Genomic DNA, 13813 nt, shown 5'->3' on the forward strand with positions numbered 1-13813 from the left:
AAGCATGCAAGATTTGAATGGGAGGATCATAGTACTCATGTATTGATTGAGTGCTATGAGTATATGTACATTCGTGTAAATTATTTCAAAGTATTAGGAAAAACTTACATTTGCTCTAAATGAGGAGATTCAAGGGACTAATAATGTCCATCAAATATGAAACAAAATAGACACACTTAAGAAATAGTACAAAAAAGAGAAAAACTAATAGGGAAAATAGGGTCAGTGCTATCTTCTAGCCATTTTTTTTGCCTCCATGAATGCTATTTTGGGTTCCACACCCAAAAGGTTCAAGGGCTATATAAATTGATGTAGGGTACACATCTCCTTGTGTCATTGATCTTATCTTGGAGAGGATGCTATAGGCCAAAGGAAATGAGGGATGCAATGAAGACCATCCGTTAAAGGAACAAAGAAAAGAAAGAGAACCCTAGGCTTGCTTTCTTATACATGGTCGCCGAGGGATTTCAATCTACATCCACCACAATGGAATCCCTAGAAGACAAGCAGATTGTGTTTGAGAAAGAGTTGTGTAAGATGAAACATGAAGATGAGGCTAAAAGACTAGAAATTTTTGCAAATGAACAACTTTTCGCAGTGGAGTTTCTGCGAGGAACTCCATTAAAGTAGCAAGCAAGTAAATTCTTCATTTTTAAAAATGTAAACGCTTATGTTAGAGGATTTTTATATGGTTGCTAGGCATGTGATTATCAATAAAGAGAAAGGAAGGGACATGGGCGATTGGGTAATTTTGCTATTTCTTTTAAATTGCAATTTTATAGGATGGACATGAGGCAAATTTGTTGTGCTTAAATATGTGCCTCTAACTTCTTCGAACCAAAGATGATGAAATGGAGTATATAAGGCTAATGAAAATTCACTTTAGATTCTATGTTATGTTTACCATGAATGTCATCCTTGCTATAGATAGGATAGACACTCAAGAGTACAATTATCGTTTGTGGCGGGTGTTTCATAGGAAGGTGACATTTTGGCAAAGATAGCATAAAGGCTAATGGCATAAAGCCATGTTAGAAAACCAACATAGGTACCAAACATTTTATCATATGTCCTATGAAAATTTTCATTAGTTAAAATTCCAAACAGATCCTTCTTTACTATTTGCAGAGACTATCCATTGTGTACGAGCTCCTATCTCTAGAGGTTCGACACTTGCGTGCCTTTTGTGGTATTTAGTTCATGGACACTCCACAATAGTGATCGCAGAAATATTTGCTTTGGGATGTATCATAATTGGGAAATTTATATAGGATGTTGTAGACATACTTTGTTCCAAAAGAATATTAATGAATCATGGCCTTACAACTCCATTAGGAGACCATTTATGTAGGATAAATATATAGTTTGATTATTGACATCATCGCCAAATACTATGGTGTGATAGATAGGTCCCACATTTAACTTCATCAACTTCTTAATGAACATGAAACCCCCTTTGCATTATATTTGTAAACATGGTTTACCAAGTGTCTTGCTGCAAGGTGTTGTTGGTGCCAAAAAGACAATTTGGAGTGCCATATGCAATGGGCATGGAGGCATGCATGAGTTAACACATTTCAAGGAGTTCACCGTATACAGTAAGCTAGTTAGGAAGAAGATATTGGAAGAGCTAGTGATCCAAGTTCAGGGGGTGAGAATGTTTGACCTTACATGGTTTCAGAATTTGCAAGGAGACCCTCATGTGTCCAAGGTGTGCACACGCATACGCACACCCCTTCATTCTCTTCTATTTTTCTTTGTCTTCTCTCTCTCTCTATCTTTGTGGAGCTTTTTTTCTCTTGAATGGTGGAGGAAGAGGTGAGAACACAAGCGAAAGCAAAGAGATGCAAGAGCTATGTAGGTTCAAGCAACAGTGAGCAAGATGATGTGCAGAAACTCAAATAGTCACAATGAGACCTACCTTACCATATTCTATTGTTATAGAAAGAATAAAGAATAAAGTGATACTGACGGGCAACTGCTATATATAGTGTATAGGTGTGTGGGTAGCAAGTACAAGTAAATGTAGGTGGTTAGGTATAGGTAGCATTTAATCCCCACTAACCTCTCAGTTAAAGGCAAATGTGCCTAAGTGTAGAGAAAACAAGAAAAAAGTGATAAGGTACAATATGTATATAGAAGTATAATAGGATGAGGAATACATACCATCTCATCCTACACCCATTATTTGTCAAGATTGTGGGAGAGAAGGAAGGAGTCTCACTTGTAGCTTTCTTGCTTGCACAATGGGGGAATACACACAAAGGTGGAGGCTGAAAACAGTTTTTCTCTTCTTAGTTGTATAAGCCAAAAAGAACTCAAGTACAAAGAAATAGAAGAACCCTATATATGGGTCTCAAACCAAACTCAACTAACTAAGGTGGCATACTAACTGAGCCATGAACTAGAGTAGATAAGGATAGCTGTCATCTAGCTATTATTCATGGGCGGTGTACCAACCGCATCTACAGCTAACATGTCGGTGACATAAATGCACAACGGTCACCCTGGCACATCACGAGTGGAGCTCGATATCTCAACACTCTCCCTCGAGCTCAATCCCAATTCCTGCACACCAACCAGGTCTCTGAACTTGCGCAGCTTCTCTGCGCCCAATGCCTTCGTAAATATGTCAGCTACCTGATCCTCTGTACTGACATAAACTAGATCAATAAGACCTAGTAAAACCCTCTTCCGCACATAGTGATAATGCACCTCAATGTGCTTTGTTCTAGCATGATAGACTGGGTTATTTGCCAAGAGTATACTACTCATGTTGTCACAATAAATGACAACTAGCCCATCTGTAGGCTGATGCATATCATAAAGTAGCTTATGCAACCAAGCTACCTCACATGCAGCCATTGCTGCACCCCTGTACTCAGCCTTTGTGCTCGACAAGGCAATTGTAGGCTGTTTCTTGCTGCTCCAAGTGACTGCAGCACTCCCAAAAGAGAACACATATCCACTGGTAGATCGTCTATCAAAAATACTACCAACCCAATCAGCATCAGTGTATCCATGCAATTGTATCTGAATCCCAGTCTCATAAAATAGTCCATACTGCAATGTGGACTTCACATACCTGAGTATGCGTCTAGCCGCATCCAAATGCGGTTTCCTTGAAGCGTGCATAAACTGACTTACCAATCCAACATCATAGCTCAAATCTGGCCTGGTAATAGTCATATAAATCAAACTTCCTACTATGCGTTTGTACATAGTAGGGTCTTCGAGAAGCTCACCTGTATCTGCGCTCAGCTTCACATTCTGCTCCAAAGGAACTGAAATAGGCTTACAGCCTGTCATCCCATATTTGGACGGCATGTCCAATCCATATTGCCTTTGCAAGAGCCATATCCCACTTGGTGATCTTATCACCTCAATGCCCAAGAAATAACGCAGCTCTCCCAAATCCTTCATCTCAAACTTCTGCTTCAATAGCATTTTCACATGAAGGATATCTTCATCACTATCACCTGTGATAATCAAATCATCAACATAAATGACAAGCAACATAATACCTTTCTCAGTTTTTCTCACATAAAGTGAGAAATTTGCCCTGGAAATTTGAAAGCCAATAGTGACAAGATACTGTCCTATCTTGTCAGACCATGCTCTAGGTGCTTGTTTCAAGCCATACAAGGCTTTCTTCAACCTGCAAACAAATTCAGGATGAACAGTATGCACATAACCTGGTGGCTGCTCCATATAGACCTCTTCTTGCAAATCACCATGCAAGAAGGTATTCTTTACATCCATCTGATGTAAAGACCATCCCTTTGATGCAGCCATAGCAATGACTGCTCTTATAGTTGCCATCCTTGCAACCGGACTGAATGTTTCTTCATAATCAATACCATATGTTTGTGCATACCCCTTGACTACTAATCTTGCCTTGTATTTGTTCACAGAACCATCTGCATTGTGCTTCACCTTATAAACCCACTTACAACCAATTGCATTCTTATCTTTAGGCAAAGGTACCAATTCCCATTTAGCATTTGCTTCCAAAGCATCCATTTCTTCATCCATGGCTTTCTCCCATTTTTCTTTTCCCATGGCTTGCTCAAAAGAAGTGGGTTCTAGTTCCTGTATCACTTTGACTATATAGGCATAGTGAATGGCTGTAAATCCATCATATTTCAACCTATCCACAGGATAGCTAGCTCTGGTAGACCTGCGCAAAGTAGGCTCACTTCCAGGTGCTCTCAAAACATCCCTGGTCTTCCTTACTCCAGGTGTAACAATAGAAGGAATACCCAACTCATCATCAACTTTGTGATACGTGCATACCACTATCTACATTGCTTTGAGAAGATTCTCCTAATCTCAATTTGCCTGTCCATGGCGAAGAATGTGAACCACTGCTAGAGGACACTCCAGGTCCACTAATATCTTGTGACTGCTGCTGTGAATTCTATGCAGCATTATCATTTTGTGCATCTACATTATCAATCACATTTACTGGTTTATACTAGCTACTCATCTCATAAAAAACAACATCTCTGCTCACTGTAAACTTACGAGTAGAAGGGTTATAGCATCTATACCCTTTCTATAGAGAGTAACCAATAAAGATGCACTTCTCAGCTTTTGGATCCAACTTGGATCTCAACTCATCTGGCACATGAACATAGGCAATGCAACAAAAAATCTTCAAATGAGAAATATCTAGTTTTCTACCAGTATACCTCTTCTCTGGAGTCATCCCATGTATTGCTGCAGTGGGAGTCCTGTTCATTATGTAGACTACTGTAGCAACTGCTTCAGCCCAGTAAAAATTTGGCAAGTCTTTTTTGTTGAGCATGGCACGAGATACCTCTCCAATATGCCTGTTTTTTCTTTCTGCAATTCCATTTTTGCAGTGTTCTGTAATGGCGTCTGATTCTCTTTCACAGATTGTCAGTGAAAAGCTTGACAAGAAAAACTTCCAAGCATGGAAGTTTAGAATGACGAATTTCCTTATGGGAAAAAGATATTGGGAATTTGTTGCAGGAAATGAAGAAGAACCAGTTCTTCCTGATGTTCCCAATCAACAGCAAATGCAGGCATTTAAAGGATGGTACGAGAGAGCCAGAAAAGTTATGTATTGGCTGTCTATCAGTATTTCAGACTCTATGATTGTGCATATTTAGGATGAAGTACGCCAAAGGAGCATGGGATACTTTGTCAAAAATGTATAGCACAAATACGCAAGCCAAGAAAATGCAGCTCAAGCAAGAGTTGCACAATGTGCAAAGAGAAAGTATGAGCATCAATGACTACCACATGAAGGTGAAGAAGATTACAGATGCACTTGCTTCCATTGGGTCGCCAGTGGAAGATGATGATTTAGTTTCCGTGACCTTGAATGGTCTAGGAAAGGATTATGCACAGTTCCGAACATCCATTTCCGTCCGTGAAAGATTTCTTGATTTTGGGGAGGTGATTGCTCTTCTAATTTCTGAGGAGCAGAGAAATGGTGGTGCATTTTCTTCAGGAGGAACTTCAAAAGAAATTGTATTCTACTCAAATGCTGGAAGAGGTAGAGGCAGAGGTAGAGGAGGCCGATTTGGAGGCCGTGGTAGAAATCAGAATATGCAGCAAACTCAAGAAAACCAGTCCTATGGAGGAGGATGTGGTAACTCCAGAGGCAGGGGGAGCCAAAGAGGTCGTGGTGGATGGCAAAGAGGCCAAAATGCAAACAGCAATGTTGAATGCTACTACTGTGGTAAAATGGGTCATATGGCTAAAGACTGCTACAAAAAGCACAATTACATTATGAATGGAAAATTGCAACAAGGGAATTATGCATCTTCTAGTAGACAGGGTGATGACAGAAATGAGCATTTGTTTATGGTGCAGCACATGAACAATTCTGTGAAAAGTGCAGAAGAAAGCAACGATGTGTGGTATGTTGACTCAGGTGCATCAAATCACATGACAGGTCATGCAGAATGGATGGAGGATGCAAGGAAAATGAAAAAAACAGGATTTGTGGAGACTGCTGATGATACTGGACATCCTATTGTGCAGATTGGAAAAATTCCTTTCTCTATGCAGGATGGGAAAAAGAAATACCTGTCAGATGTATTTCATGTCCCGAATATCACCAAGAATCTGGTTTCTATTGGTCAAATGGTTGAGCAGGGCCTGCAGGTCAGATTTAATCCTCATGGATGCTTTGTTGAGGATATGAAAAATAAAGGTCGTTTGATAGCAAAAGGAAAGAAGGGCAGAATGTTTACGTTGGATGCAGACATGCCTGAATTGAGTGCACCAATGTTTGCACATGGGACCGGTGTAGTTGTAGATATTGATGTCTAGCATAAACGCATTGGTCATGTTAATGTACAACGACTTAAATCAATGCAGGCCCAAAATATTGTTGCAGGATTGCCTAAATTCAAGGTTGCAGAAATACAGAGGCTGAAAACAGTTTTTCTCTTCTTAGTTGTGTAAGCCAAAAAGAACTCAAGTACAAAGAAATAGAAGAACCCTATATATGGGTCTCAAACCAAACTCAACTAACTAAGGTGGTATGCTAACTGAGCCACGAACTAGAGTAGATAAGGATAGTTGTCATCTAGCTATTATTCATGGGCGGTGTACCAACCGCATCTGCAGCTAACAAGTCGGTGACATAAATGCACAATGGTCACCCTGGCACATCACGAGTGGAGCTCGATATCTCAACATTATCTTTCTAAGGGAGGTATAAGAAGCTTTTAGTGAGTAGATTTGTAGGATTCCCATCAGTCAAAATCTTGACAAGATTTTCTTAATTGTCTCTTTGATGAATCAATAATGGACCTCAATGTGCTTGGTCTTTGCATAAAAGACTAGATTACGTACCAATTGAATAGCACTCAAAGAGTCTAAATGCAATGTAGGAGTTCTAGTCATACCAAGGTTAGCCTAACTATAGGGACTCCTTTCAAGCCTCAGTGGTGGCTGCAATGTACCCATCCTTGGTAGTAGACAAGGCTATGCATTTCCACATCTTAGACATCCAAGAAACATCAACTCAAGAAAAAGTGATTCAGACATAGCTAGAGATTAACTTCCTACTATTTGCATATCCTACATAATCAAAATCTATGTAACCCATGACTCTAGTAAACTAGCCACCATAACAAACACACATATTAGCAATGCTCTTAAGGTATCTCGTCATACCCTTCACGATATCCCAACTTTGCCTACCGCATGTTTCCATATAATGAGCCACAACCCCCACTACAAATGCTATGTAAGGTCTAATGGCTATCATGGAATACATCAAATTGCCTACCATGGATGCATATGGGATCTTGGCCATCTTAGCCTTCTCATCATTTGACTAGAGACAATTTGTACGATGACCTTCACATGAGAAGGTAATGGAAAAGTCAATTGCATGCCAAGTATGTGAGACACATATCCCATGTCCTTCATCTCAAATCTCTTCTTGAGTTGAGTTTTCAAAGCATCCAACTCATCATGAGTACTCCTAGCAATTAGCATGTCATTAATATATAGCACCAAAATGAGAAGGCTACCAACATGGGACTTCTTCGTATAAAGACATGGATCCAAATCACCGTGGTGTCGGAGTATATATTGTCCAAGGTCTTAACCATGGGGGTTATGATGAGAAGGGTACATAGATTCAAGACTAGAAAGAATAAGAAAAGAGATGAAATAAGTTGAATTTAGTGACTAAGAGCCCAGATGGAAGCCAACATAAATTTTGTTTGATTCAATTTGTGTATTCAAAACGTGTCTGATACATATGCCTTATGTACTCATAAAAAAGTACAAAAACCCTTTGCTCTAAGACATGCTCAAAGAACACCCTGATACTGGACATTACCCTGCTATTCATAGGCTCAATCCAACAATTTCAATATCAAAATCATGCATAAGCCATGGAACAATGTAGTGCATAGCAATCCCTATCAAGTGGGTATACTATCAAGCATCACACATCATTTGACCTTGACAAAACCCTGTAGGGGAAGCAAAGTAGAGCTTCAACCCTATTATAACAGTTTAATTATAGCAGTGAAAATGCAAGCCTTTGCTACTCCAATTCTTCACAAAACCATGTCTTCTTATTCTATCAATGATCTAGCCTCAGTGGTGCATCATACGCATGTAGGAGATGTCTCGGAAGATCTAGAATCACCCTATGAAAGCCTTACGAAAATAGATACCCTGCTGGTTATTGTCATTATAGCATCATAAACAGTTCAAGATCCCACTTTGAAGCATTCAAGCAACTCTCAAGAAGTCCTTGAGTCCACTAGGATTGAGTTCCCCTCTCTATTCAAGCTTTGCATGAGTTATAGTGGCTCTCTAAAGAGCTCAGAACTCTCCTTTTTTTATTTCTACGCCCCCTCCCCCCTCCCCCCTCCTTGTCTTTCTACACCTAATTACATGAAGAACAATCTCATGCCACATCTTCTAAAATTTAGGCATGGTAAGTTTAAAGTCACTTACTCTCCTAACTTGGGCTACTTGTAAATTACCTTCCTCCTCACGAGTTAGGTGACTCAATTTAGACATTCCACTTGATCTTGACCTTGGCATGCTCAACACCTATCTTTTCATGTATTGGAAAGTCACTACAGTGTGAGGAAATAATAGGCAAATCCCACCTTTTACTATCCCACATGCATACCATAGAATACTTTAATATATGAGTTGTTGGGCTCTTTCACAATATAGATAAAAAATCCTCTAACATCTTTCCCCTTCAAGCCTGCACATACTCCGGTAAAGTGCTAGAGTCTCAATTATATGTAGATTTAGAGCCTTTACCATCCACATTAGCATGTCCTCTTCTTCCTCCTCCTCCACATTGTCATGTGTAATACCTATATCCAGTTCATATAGCTCATATGTAGTAGACTCATGTATCTTAAAGATTTTGATATGTTTTCCTACTATAGGAATCTTCAATGCTGTCCCATCCAATTCATTGAGTGAATATGTAGCATTATCATGTGCTTGTTTTATCACATAGGGACCAAACCAATGCTTCGAAACTTTTCGAATAGTGCTATGTTGATTATCCAAAATGTTATCATAAATCAATACCCAATCTCCCTCCTATATGGCTTTTTGTTTGAGTCTATGTCTCTTGTCATACATTTTCTTATTCTTAAGCTTTGATATCGCTAACTTTGCCACTATTGCCTCAATGTCCTCTGGTCTTCCTTCTAACTTTCTAATGTGCAATGCCATCAATTCTTCTATGCTTAACCCTTCTTCCCAAGGCAACACACTCCATGTAGTTGCCACCTCCTCTATGGGCATAATGGGTTTTTGACCATATATTAACTTAGGAGGCGTGTAACCTATTTTCACACTACATGTTGTTTTATCAGCTCATAATGCATAGGGTAGAAATCATATCCACTCTTTTATCTTCCCTCCGCATGACTTTGCCAATGCCTTAATAATAGGTGGATGACCTCTCTCACTTTTACCATTTCTCTTTGGATTATAACTTGAAGTTAGAGCAAGATTTATCCCCAAACCCCATAGAAGAACTCTTGAAGCTTCATCAACATCTAAGTTTCCTATGTCTATTGCGATCTTTGCTACATAGAGAAATGTACATGTGTAGTTTTTTCCACAAAACTCTTCCTTCTACTTGATTCATTAGATCCTCTCATGCTAGCATAAGGTACCTCATGTGTTAGAGACCTATGAGTATAGTAACTAAGTCTACTACCCATTTAAAGTGAAGAGAGTATGGGTAAGTTGACTGCAATCCATCTCATTGCCTCACAATTGAATGCATCTGATAGCTAGCACAAGATTCCGCCACAAAGTGAGTAACATATTTATACATCCCCTGCCACTAGTATCACTCTTTGATATTCTCAAATTACCCCCAATAACATGTACCTGTGTAGCTCTATCACCAAGAACTTGGAGTGGAGACCCTTGCTTCTTAGCACGTTTTCATAAATGACCATCTTTCAAGAAAAACCATATGCCTTCTCTTCTCTCTTCGTTAGAGTGCTGAGATATGGCCCAACTTTTAGCAAATCACTTGTATATGAGTCTTCAAAAAACACCTCTACAGTACGTACATAGCATCCAAAATGCTTCATCTTTGCTGTCAAGTTGCATTCATTATTGTAGTAACATTAAGTTCTACTGAGTTTATTGTTACAACACTTTCTTTAGTCAGTTTATTCACTGTAATTACCACATGTAATGTTGTCCCTACATTAATGATAGCTATACTTGCAACGACAAAACTACCAATTCAACTTTGGCCTTAATTTTTATCATTTTCAGTAATAAGCTCATCTTCCCCCTCCTCATCATCATGCCATCTTCATCTTCATACCGTGCTCTTGACAACATGTCTGCCACTAGATTATTTCTCCTTGCAATATGCTGAAATTTACGATTCAATGATTTTATGTATGCAATCCACTGTAACATGGCATGTCTAGTGTGGCACAACTAGAAATCATATCCAATACTAGCAAAAGCAATGGGTTTCAATAACCACATGACCACCCATAAAGTATTCCTTATTGCGTTCAAGGGCTGTAGCAACCCCTAAAGGTCTCTTTTTGCTTGAGGATACCATTGTTGCCATTCATTTAACACCTTAGTACCAAACCTAATAGTATACCTCTGCCCCTCATCATCATCCTACCCAATCGCCCATCTAATTCCAATTTGGATTGTAACCATTGTTATGATTATAGGTTTGTCTTTTGAGCAATAAGCTTTCCTTAAAGTTGGAGAAAATTTCAAGAGTCTCTTCAATTTCTTCTTAGCCTTCATGTGCTTCCTTTCCCAATAGAACCTTTGACCTTTCCTCGATAACTGATAAAGAGCATCAACTACATGTGCAAACTGAGGAATCCATATTAGGTAGAACACACATGCTCCCAAAAACCTTCAAAATTTTGATAAACTAATGCACACATCCTGTATTCCGTCAATTCCATGTATCTTAGCTCATGATGGCTTTCACCCATAAGGCCCACACATATGGCCTACAATCAAAACGTCCTCAACTACAAAAATAGACATTTGACCTAAAAGAGTCATGTATACCTCTTCCAAATGAGCCAAGAACTTTTCACAATCACTAATATGGTCTACAACAAATTGTCTACACCCACGAGCTTCCAAGTCATCATTCCTCTTATCCATTGAACATCCCATTATTGGAACATCATCCAAGAAGGGCATAGTAAGCTGTGGAATGAAATTGCTAAGCATCTTGTTCATTGCATTCATCATGAGTGCAATAGACTTCATTGCACCCTATGGAAGAGTACACATATGTACTACTAATCCTAAGGGTATCTTCATTGTCATGATTTCCCCGCCTTCAACAATAGCTATTGACACTCACTATAAAAAATTGAACTACCTTCCTTCCATCTCTAATCACATGAGCATATGATGACCCATAATCAGTAACTTTTGTTTCCATCCTAGTTTGCACAATGTATGGCTATCCCAAAGCCACTAGATAGCTACTTGTATCTTGCACAAAGAAATGTTGGCAATCTTGGACATCCCCAATGGTAACCCAAAGATTAGGGCATGTAGCATACAAGTCCCTAGATGAGTTTTTTGTAGCCTTCATTCTTGATCTAGGATCTACATCAATCGGCCAACCACTATTTTCATACAAGCTTCATGACATGACATTGATCTCAAACCCACGGTCTAGTAATGTAACACATGGGGTTTCTTGCTCGCGATCTTTACCATGGTCTTTGTCATAGCCCTTCCCCAGTGTTTACTAGAATAATAGATGATAGAGCAATCATCATCATCATCATCATCATCATGTGACTAGTGTTGCATAACCTGGCTTTGAGTAGTGCTATCTATAATGACATTTTTAGCCAATGTATCCTCTTTTTTACCCATAATCAACCCATCTTTAGCTTTAGTCCACTTCCAAATAGCAATGAGCTTGTTTGCAAACTCTAGATGAAATCATTGAGAATCTAAATTATCATCAACCTGCAACAAAGCCTAAGTGGTTTCCCAAACAAACTATCTTTTTCTCTTAATTATGTCTATTATTTCATCATGGAATTCATGCTTAACAATTCCAAGCACTTCACCAAGTGTAAATTCAATCCTATTGTTCAAAATTATCCTCCTCCAGCACTTTCTTAATGTCTATGGTAATTTCTATATTAGATTGCAGTTTATAGCTAGGCTACTTGCCTTTCTTTTTCCAAACTTGCCCCTTTTCTTGCCCAACACCTTCCATAACATGCTCAACACCAGCCTTTTCAACAGCCTTATGTTGCTTTGATTTAGTTCATGCCATCCATTTTGAGTTATTTGTAGCCTTGTTATCTCTTTTCCTCTTTTCCTCAATAACAACATCAATATTTTGTACTTTAGCCAAGTATGCATATGTTGTAAATGAATCCACTAGATCATCCCAACCTGCTCTACTCTATATGTTTTTCCCATAGATAAGCCAATAGATGTTTTTTTTCCTTTTTGCAAAATCCAAAGCTCATGACCATACATCATATTTGAGAATAGCAAACCCTGGCAGGGACTTTCTCTATTTGTAAACCAAAAGTAGATGGATGGAGTACTGAAAGTGCATTCTTGGCAGCCAAATCTTCCACTAATTTTTGCATATCTCCCTTTCCAAAATTCAAGGAAAGAGGAATACCCATTTCCTGTGGAATGCACTCAATATAGTTCTATTGATGAATTCACCTCTCTATAATGTCACTTATGGTGTCACCCATATTGTGCTTTGGCCTATAAAGAGACGTGTATCACATACCATAGATTTCTATCATGGTATCAAAGCTATCTATCCTATATCCATTCTTCACACACACACACACACACACACACACACACACACACACACACACACACACACACACACACACACACACACACACACACACACACACACACACACACACACACACACACACACACACACACACACACACACACACACACACACACACACACACACACACACACACACACACACACACACACACACACACACACACACACACACACACACACACACACACACACAAAGAATTGTTTTCTTTAGTACCAAATAGCTTCTCTAAAGTCTTCCAATATTTAGATAGCCTATCACATTTATCTATGTAGTGGATGTAATTGTCATCTAGTGATGTGATCATTATATCTAAAGCACATTTGTCTTTGGTCATGTTTGTAGTAATGGCTACTCTAATGTTAGTCTCTTCATCTTTATCTATAGGCTTGACTAATCCTAGAATACTGTTCCTCATGAGATGGATTAAAATAGATCTTTGTATGATCGACAATGTCTTCGTCTCATAGGAGGCAGACATGATTGTGGGTAGCATAATTCCTTTCATGGCTCTTTAGTTTCCTCGAAGAGTATGCTACAGGATGACCTTCTTGCATAAGCACACATCCTAAGGCAAGTGTGCTAGCATCAGTTATTACTTCAAACTCCTTGCTAAGATCTGGAAGTTTTAGGATAGGTGCTGATACCAAGCTTTGCTTTAGTTTATCAAAGCTGGATTGTTCAGTAGGTGACCATACAATTGATACTTGCTTCTTCAGTAGATCGGTTAGCGGTGATGCAATCAAAGCATAGTTTTTGATAAAGACCCTGTACCATCCTGTCAATCCAAGAAAGCTACGTATTTCTTTGTTGGTGTTGGCCATTCTAGAAAATCTCTGGATCCATTGAAATTCCTTCCGCTGATATGATGAAACCCATATATTCAATCTGTCGCTTGAAAAAGGCACACTTCTTCTTTTTGGCATAAAGCTTGTGTGCCCTCATTGTCTCAAGGAC

Source organism: Lygodium microphyllum, chromosome 24 (assembly GCF_053477565.2).
Source record: "Lygodium microphyllum isolate KBCC chromosome 24, Lygodium_microphyllum_v1.1.10, whole genome shotgun sequence".
Classification (NCBI taxonomy): domain Eukaryota; kingdom Viridiplantae; phylum Streptophyta; class Polypodiopsida; order Schizaeales; family Lygodiaceae; genus Lygodium; species Lygodium microphyllum.